This window comes from Portunus trituberculatus, chromosome 46, assembly GCF_017591435.1.
Source record: "Portunus trituberculatus isolate SZX2019 chromosome 46, ASM1759143v1, whole genome shotgun sequence".
NCBI classification, from domain to species: domain Eukaryota; kingdom Metazoa; phylum Arthropoda; class Malacostraca; order Decapoda; family Portunidae; genus Portunus; species Portunus trituberculatus.
Genome location: NC_059300.1, coordinates 30,327,735 through 30,335,234, shown reverse-complemented (window position 1 = coordinate 30,335,234; position 7,500 = coordinate 30,327,735). Strand labels below are relative to the sequence as shown.

General features: G+C 45.3%; 1 protein-coding gene across 29 annotated transcripts in view; it reads left to right on the top strand.

Moving 5' to 3' along the window:
• Nucleotides 1–7,500, top strand: part of LOC123520154 (ankyrin-2-like) — a 391,211-nt gene that overhangs the window by 15,291 nt on the left and 368,420 nt on the right. The window lies entirely within an intron of this gene.

The following is a 7,500-nucleotide window of genomic DNA, read 5'->3' as shown; positions in this document are numbered from 1 at the left end:
AGGGCGTGTGGATGGCGGCTATGTTGGGGGAAATACTAGGAGGGTCCGAATGGAGGGACAGGATGGCTGGTCTTAATGGTCTGTGTGTGACGCTGGCGACCCCTTGACCTCACTGCATTGGATAGGATTATATGACCTTCTTCTTCTTCTTCTTCTTCTTCTTCTCCTCCTCAAGTATACAATGGCACTGCGTCTCGGCAATTAGACACGTGGTATTCTTACTCAACATTGCCATCAAATCCTCAGCACTCGGGTTTTGAATTACATCTTGCAACAGCGGGATTGTGCGGCTCAGAGCGAGGCTGGACAGAGGGGGAGAGGGAGAGGAGGTATGCTTGAACCAGACGAAGGAATGCAGGTATTTTGACGACGAGAAGCAAAGGCAGGCAGGTAGGCAGGGAGGCAGGCAGGGAGGCAGGCAGGGAGAGAAGGGAAGCGGTGTGCAAGGTGTGATATTGTAGCTTCTTGGCGTAACCGGAGCTTCTTCCTCTTGTTCTGATTCTTCTTGTGCTTGGCAGGGAAGATAAGATTTACTCCCATCTTGTCTTGTGTGTGTGTGTGTGTGTGTGTGTGTGTGTGTGTGTGTGTGTGTGTGTGTGTGTGTGTGTGTGTGTGTGTGTGTGTAGGTTACCGTGTCGTGTATAAATAGTTGGTATACGTGTGTCTGTGTGTGTGTGTGTGTAGCTTCAGGGGAACAGCCACACCTGTTTTCTACGAGTATATAGCCTTCGTTACCTGCGCACACCTGACCTGTTTATTGCAGTGCTTCCCTCCCTCACACCTGTCTCGACACCTGCCTCTTTTCACCACCTCAATATTACTTTCTTTTTCTTTTTTTTTCTTTTATTCGTCTCCTTTTCCTTCCTACTCCTTCATTCACTCTGGTTTGCTCTCTCTCTCTCTCTCTCTCTCTCTCTCTCTCTCTCTCTCTCTCTCTCTCTCTCTCTCTCTCTCTCTCTCTCTGGCCTTCACAAGAGGAATTTTTGTCTGTCTCGCTCATATGTTTGCTATAGTTCAGACAGAGGCATGTTGTTGTTGTTGTTGTTGTTGTTGTTGTTGTTGTTGTTGTTGTTGTGGTTGTGGTTGTCTTTCTTCTTCTTCTTCTTCTTCTACGCCCAAGTTTTTGTCCTCCTCCTCCTCCTCCTCCTCCTCCTCCTCCTCCTCCTCCTCCTCCTCCTCCTCCTCCTCCTCCTCTTTTCATCAGTGTCTTCCATCCTGAACTTCTCCAACACAGAGAGAGAGAGAGAGAGAGAGAGAGAGAGAGAGAGAGAGAGAGAGAAAACTCCTCCTCCTCTTTTCCCCAGCAGTTTTCCTTGTTTCCTCGTCACCTCCTTTTTCCTCCCTCTCCTTTCTCTTTACCCACCACCACCACCACCACCACCACCACCACCACCACCACCACCACCACGACCTCTTCCTCCTCCTCCTCCCTTTCTGAGTTGTAATTCTTTATTTAAATTCCCATCACGTTATAAGTTTTTCCAGCGAAGTGAAGGGAGACACTGCTCATGAATATATGTGTGGGTCTTCAAATTTGTATACCACCCTCCCCTTCTTTCCCCCTTCTCTTCCCTCTTTCTCCCTCTCTCTCCCCCTCTCTCCCCTTCCCTTCCCTTCCCTTCCTTCCTTTCCTCCTCTTACACACGATCCTCTCCTGTCCTGTCCTTCCCCTCTTCCCGTCCCGTCAAATGATCGAGTTTACAAATTTTAGGCGAATTGATAACGCACATACTACGTCAAATATTGGTTCTCTCTCTCTCTCTCTCTCTCTCTCTCTCTCTCTCTCTCTCTCTCTCTCTCTCTCTCTCTCTCTCTCTCTCTCTCTCTCTCTCTCTCTCTCTCTCTGATGTATTTCATGTCAGCAAGCCGATCACTCACTCACTCACTCACTCACTCACTCACTCCTCACTCACTCACTCACACACACACACACACACACACACACACACACACTCAGTCAGTCACAGCAATAAAACACTTTCCTACTACTTAACACACACACACACACACACACACACACACACACACACACACACACACACACACACACACACACACACACACACACACACAGGTTGGTCTCGTCTTAACACTTGCTCCTTCGCGCCACCAGTCCGTGAAAATATAAGTTAATGCCCCTTTTCGCTCTGATGGAAGAGAGAGAGAGAGAGAGAGAGAGAGAGAGAGAGAGAGAGTGGTGGTGGTGGTGGTGGTGGTGGTGGTCCCGATCTCAGAGTTATTTCCGTCCCAGATAAGGTTTCTAAGAGGTCGGGGCGTGTACGGAGGTTGGTTTGTGCTAATTTTGGTAGGAGTGGTGCCCCGCCTCGACCTCTCCTTACCTCCTCCTTTTCCTCTTTCTTTTCCTCTTTCTTCTTCTTCTTCTTCTTCTTCTTCTTCTTCTTCTTCTTCTTCTTCTTCTTCTTTCTTTTGTTCTTCCTTCTCTTCCTCTTTCTTTTCTTCTTCGCCTTCTTTTCTTGCTGCATCTGCGTATACCTTTTTTTTTCTTTAGTTTGTCTTGCCTTTCTCTCTCTCTCTCTCTCTCTCTCTCTCTCTCTCTCTCTCTCTCTCTCTCTCTCTCTCTCTCTCTCTCTCTCTCTCTCTCTCTCTCTCTCTCTCTCTCTCTCTCTCTCTCTCTCTCTATTCCTCTCTCTTTCCTCTTCTTTCCCTTTAGTTTGCCTTGCCTTGCCTTTCTCTTTTCATCATTTCTCTTCTTCTTTTTCTCTTTTCTTCTCTCATTCCTTTGTTTTACTTTCTTTTTGTTGCCTTTTAACTTTCTTCTGGTTCTTCCTTTCTCCTCTTTTCTCCTCCTCCTCCTGTTGTTTTTCTCTCCTCCTGTCTATCTTTTCCGTCTCTTTTCCCTCATTTTCTTCTCCTTCGTCTCTTTGTTCCTTTTTTTTTTCCCTACTTGCATTCTCCTTTTTTTTTCCTCCGTCCTCTATTTATCTTCATTTTCTCATTCCCTTGTGCAGTTTTCCCCTTCCTTCTTATTCTACTCTCCTCTTTCTCCTCTTTCTCCTCTTCTTATATTTTGATCCATTATTTGTTTTTTTTTTTTTCCTCTTCCTCCTCCTCCTCCTCCTCATTCGTGTTTTAGTATATTATATTCTCCACCCCTTTCCTTTGATCTCTCTCTCTCTCTCTCTCTCTCTCTCTCTCTCTCTCTCTCTCTCTCTCTCTCTCTCTCTCTCTCTCTCTCTCTCTCTCTCTCTCTCTCTCTCTCTCTCTCTCTCTCTCTCTCTTCTTTCTCCCTATTTCCCTCACATACTTCCTCTCTCTCTCTCTCTCTCTCTCTCTCTCTCTCTCTCTCTCTCTCTCTCTCTCTCTCTCTCTCTCTCTCTCTCTCTCTCTCTCTCTCTCATTTTTCCCCTTTTCCCTCCTTCCTTCCCTCTTTCCTTCGCATTTCCTCCTTTCTCTTTCCTCCTTTCATCCCCTCTGGCACTGTATTCCCTCCACTCTCCCTTTTTTTTTTCCCCCTTTTTTTCCCCTTACTCTTTCTTCCCCTTTCTCTTCCCCTCACTGTTGCTATTAGTTACCTCTCTCATCTCTTTATAAACCCTTCGTCTCCCCTCACTCGCACACACGCCCTCCCTTTGTCCTGCAGTCTCTTTCCCCTCCGCTGGTGTAAGTTCTGGTGTTGTTCCTGCTCGTGTTTTTCCCCTTTCTATAATTTAAGTGTGTTTTTTGTAGGGGGGGCGTTATTTTTTTTTTTTTATTTATTTTCTTGAGTATTATTTTTATTTTCATTTTTTTTTTTATTTTTTTTGTTTCTGGTTTTTGTTTTTCCTTGTTTTCCTTTTTTCCTTTCTCCTCTTCCTTCTTCTTCTTCTTCTTCTTCTTTTTCTTCTTCTCCTCTTCCTTCTTCTTTTTTTCTTCTCCTTTTCTCTTGTCTTGTCTTGTCTTGTCTTCTCTTGTCTTCTCTTCTCTTCTCTTCTCTTCTCTTCTCTTCTCTTCTCTCTCTCTCTTCTCTCCTCTCCTGTTTTTCTTCCATTTCTTTATTCTCATTCTTTTAGTTTGTCTCTCTCTCTCTCTCTCTCTCTCTCTCTCTCTCTCTCTCTCTCTCTCTCTCTCTCTCTCTCTCTCTCTCTCTCTCTCTCTCTCTCTCTCTCTCTCTCTCTCTCTCTCTCTCTCTCTCTCTCTCTCTCTCTCTCTCTCTCTCTCTCTCTCTCTCTCTCTCATTTTTTTTTTAAATCCTGTTTAGGTTTCATGTTTTTCTTTTTTCTTTTATTTTATCTCCCCACCAAGACACTCTCTTGCTCATCCACTCTTGTTTCCTTCCTTGCTCCACCTGCTCCTCTCTCCCTCTCCCTCTCCCTCTCCCTCTCCCTCGCCACCTGTCTCTCTTTCTCCGCCTTGTCCTCCTCCTCCTCCTCCTCCTCCTCCTCCTCCTCCTCCTGCGTTTCTTTCTTATCAAGCTATCTACAGTTTCAACAACATTAACAGTAGTAATTGTTGTTGTTGTTGTTGTTGTTGTTGTTGTCGTTTGCATTTCGTTATTTCTTGCTATTGGTTCTACTACTACTGTTACATCTATTGGTATTACAACAACAACAACAACAACTACTACTACTACTACTACTACTACTACTACTACTACTACTACTACTACTACTACTACTACTACTACTACTACTACTACCACGGCAAGGAAGGGCATTGACATTCTCCCGTAGTAGTGTAGTAGTAGTAGTAGTAGTAGTAGTAGTAGCATCAGTAGTGGTGTGTCTCGCTGGCTTCCCAGAATAGCCAGCAGCAGTAGGCAGGCGGTGCGGAGAGGCAGGCGCTGTTTGACTGACCATTTCTTGTGTCTGTCTCTGTATTTAGTCGGTGTTGCTACTGCCATTGTGGTGGTGGTGGTGGTGGTGGTGGTGGTGGTGGTGATGCTGTTGTTCTTGTTGTTGCTGTTGTTGGTGATGGTGGTGGTAGTAGTAATGGTGATGTTGTTGTTGTTGTTGTAAATAAATATAGCTACGTATATATGTGGTACATGACGTACATGTAATGACGTGTAGGAAGGTGTACAAGTGTGTGTGTGTGTGTGTGTGTGTGTGTGTGTGTGTGTGTGTGTGTGTGTGTGTGTGTGTGTGTGTGCGCGTGTGTGTGTGTATGAGTGCAGGTGTGTATGAGTGAGTCAGCCTCGATACCTGTGTGTGTGTGTGTGTGTGTGTGTGTGTGTGTGTGTGTGTGTGTGTGTGTGTGTGTGTGTGTGTGTGTATGCGCAAGTGTTCAGGGCGAGCAAGTGTTGTGTGGACACTTGTACACCTGAGAGAGAGAGAGAGAGAGAGAGAGAGAGAGAGAGAGAGATTGATTTCCATTTAATTTGTTCTATTTGCCGCGATGGAGCAAAATTAAGGAAGGAAGGAAGGAGGAGGGGGAGGGCGGGAAGGTGGACCCCGTGAGGCAGAGGAGACGGTCACCATGGCAACGCTCCCCTCTCTTCCTCCTCCACTCGTCTCTTCCAGGTGTGTCGGTCTCTCTCGTACCTCTATCTCCTATCTCTCTCTCTCTCTCTCTCTCTCTCTCTCTCTCTCTCTCTCTCTCTCTCTCCTCTTTTTTCGTGTAATTTTTCTTTTCCTCCTCCTTTCTTTCGAGTTTACTTTCTTCTTCCTTTTTTTTCTCTCTCTTACTTTCTCCTCTTATTCTATTTTCCTCATCTGCTTCTTCCTCCTTTTTATCCTTTATCGGTCTTTTTCTCGTCGTCGTCCTAGTCTTCTTCCTCCTCCTCCTCCTCCTCCTCCTCCTCCTCCTCCTCCTCCTCCTCCTCCTCCTCCTCCTCCTCCTCCTCCGCGTGTGTAATGGAGAAGGCGGGAGATGAAAAACTTGCCTATCTATCTTTTGTGTCTCAAATTTCAAAGGACAGAAATGAAGAAAAAAAGTAATATTTTCCTGTTTTTTTTCCTTTAGTTTTTCCCCTCGTAATTTGTGGCTTTGAGGTGTTTTATTTCTATTTTTTTTTCCTTTTTGTCTTTTCTTATTTTTCCTTGTTCATGTTTGTTTGTATCTGTTTTTTTTTTCTCTAATATTTTTCTTTTTTCTTTCTTTTTCATCTCCCATTCATTACTTAATTCTAATTCCTGCTCCCTCTGTTATCCTTCCTTTCGCTTCATCTTCATCCATCATCTTCATCTCTCATTCATTTTGCTTCTTATTCTACTGTCATCCTCGTCCCCTTCTTTCTTCTTCTTCTTCTTCTTCTTCTTCTTCTTCTTCTTCTTCTTCTTCTTCTTCTTCTTCTTCTTCTTCTTCTTCCTCCTCCTCCTCCTCCTCCTCCTCCTCCTCCTCCTCCTTGTCTTTCTCCTTTCTCCTCTCTACAGTTTTCTTCTTTTCTTTCATTAATTTTTTTCTCTTTCTCCTTTCTCCAGATTTGTCTTTTATTTCTCCTTACCTTTTCCCTTTTCTCTTCTTCCTTTTCATTCTTTCTCTTTTATTCCTTTTCTTTCCTCTTTTTTTCCTTTCCCCAAATTTATTCCTACTCTTCTTCCTTCTCATCTTTTTCGTCTCTTCACTTTCGTCTCCTTTCCGATTTTTATTTCCTCCTCCTCCTCCTCCTCCTCCTCCTCCTCCTCCTCCTCCTCCTCCTCCTCCTCCTCCCTTTGGTTCCGATACACTATCTTGATCGCCCGCCACCTGACTTGCCTACCTTACTCTTATCTCTCTCTCTCTCTCTCTCTCTCTCTCTCTCTCTCTCTCTCTCTCTCTCTCTCTCTCTCTCTCTCTCTAATGGACGTGTTATTATCAGCAGGAGGAAGAGGGAGAGAGAGAGAAGAAGAAGAGAGAGAGAGAGGAGAAAGAAAGGAGGGAGGGCTGGAGAAAGGGAGGAAGGTAGGAGAGAGAGAGAGAGAGAGAGAGAGAGAGAGAGAGAGAGAGAGAGAGAGAGAGAGAGTAGGAAGGTGAGAGGTAACGGAGAAGGAGAGACGGAGGAGGGTAGGAAAGACAATAGTAATGGAAGCTGGTGTTTATGAACCTCTCTCTCTCTCTCTCTCTCTCTCTCTCTCTCTCTCTCTCTCTCTCTCTCTCTCTCTCTCTCTCTCTCTCTCTCTCTCTGTGCCAAATTAGTACAAACTTTTCTGCTTTCGTTTCTCTTGTTCATTGTTTTCAGTTTTCTTTTGGGTCTCTTGTTGTCATTGCTCTTCTCCTCCTCCTCCTCCTCCTCCTCCTCCTCCTCCTCCTCCTCCTCCTCCTCCTCCTCCTCCTCCTCCTCTCGTTACCTGCAAGCACCTGGCGCCTCACACACTCGTTAACCTCTGCCTGAAGTATCACAGGCTCATAACACACCTGGAAGGACCTGTTATAGCTCCCCCCTCTCTCTCTCTCTCTCTCTCTCTCTCTCTCTCTCTCTCTCTCTCTCTCTCTCTCTCTCTCTCTCTCTCTCTCTCAGTAATAGGTCAAGAGGGACTATATACACGAGAGACTTTGATGGAAGAAATGGAAATCGTGTGTGTGTGTGTGTGTGTGTGTGTGTGTGTGTGTGTGTGTGTGTGTGTGTGTGTGTGTGTGTGTGTG